This window comes from Magallana gigas, chromosome 6 (assembly GCF_963853765.1).
Source record: "Magallana gigas chromosome 6, xbMagGiga1.1, whole genome shotgun sequence".
Lineage (NCBI taxonomy): Eukaryota > Metazoa > Mollusca > Bivalvia > Ostreida > Ostreidae > Magallana > Magallana gigas.
Window position 1 is genome coordinate 41183771 of NC_088858.1, and position 1562 is coordinate 41185332.

Below are 1562 nucleotides of genomic sequence, written 5' to 3' on the forward strand. Positions count from 1 at the left end.
ACTAGATCTTATTTTGAAAACCATTTACCTTTTAAAGTATCTATGGATTCATCTATTCTAGGAATAGGGTAACAGTCACGTTTAAACTTTTTCATTTAGACGACGGTAATCAACACAATATCTAGGAGTGTCATCTTTCTTTTCTTCTATAACTAAACTAGACGCCCAGGGACTGTTTGAAAGTTCAATAATATCATTCTTTAGCATTCGCTTAATTTCGTTTTCTACCATTTTTCTGGCTACAGGTAACGTCTAGGTGGTTGTCTAACTGGAAAAGCATTGCCAGTGTCAATTTTGTGTTGCACTTCATTGGTTCAACCTAGGTCATCATTGGGTTTAGCAAAAACTTGACAATGTTTGAGAATTGCTTCTTCTCTTGCCAAGTTGGCTTGCTTTTGATCTAATGAATTCCCCCATAGAACTCCATAATATTTGTAAATGTTCAGGGATCTCTTGATTAGTTTCACAGTTTTATGATTGTATTAATCGGACAGTATGACAGTTTTGTTTTTCTTGATACTCTACCATAGAGTGTACTTTCGTAACAGGTTCACATTTGGCCGCAAAAATATATACAGTGTTTGTGCTTTATCACTGAAATTGGCTATTCTAATACATGTAGGTACCTAGCCCGAACTAAGGTTTCCAACAAGGATACCCTTCTCTGTGAGTTTAGAATCTAGCGGTTCAATGATGCCTTCAGAGCTGGTGCTTGTTTGAAATAGATAACAGAAGCATGTATAATCATCTCACAACGTGGGAGAATCACCATTTTCATTCAATCACTCTAAAAAAAGTTTTACTATACATTTTTAAAATAAGAATTTGAATTTAGAAAAACTATAAATATTAAGTAATACAATTAGTCAGAATAGAAAGTAAAAGGCAATCTCGTTTAGTAATTGGAATCGTAATTAGTAAATACCACTAATACAATTACTTATCAGTTATGATTTATTTTACTCATCATTTCTGCAATTACTTAAATGTATATACAGATTGGTTATATTTACTCAATTTAATACTTATTTTAAGTAATCAAAATCATTTTGTTATAAGTAATTTAATTACTTGTAGTAGACTATTTACTTTTTTGCAATTACTAAAATGTATTTAAATATGTTTTTTATTTACTCAATATAATTCTCATTTCAAGTAATCAAATTCATTTATTTTCATTAGTTTATCTAATATGGTTTGTTATAGGTAATTTAATTACTTTTAGTAGACAAATTTATTACTTAATATTTACTTTTTTGCAATTACTAAAATGTATAGAAATACTTGTTATTTATTTACTCAATATAATTCTCATTTCAAGTAATCAAATTCATTTATTTTAAAATATTCTTTAATTAAGTAATACCAATACTTATTTTATCTAAATAATTTACTTATTTCGTACCCATTTGTTTTTTACTTGTTGTAGACATATTATTCTCCAAATATTATTTCACATTGTTTTTAAAAATTGAACGTCTAAAATTCTGTTTCCTTGCACTCGCTGATAACTGTGAACTAAGACAATTTTAGGGAAAAAAACCACCAGACAACTGTGTAAA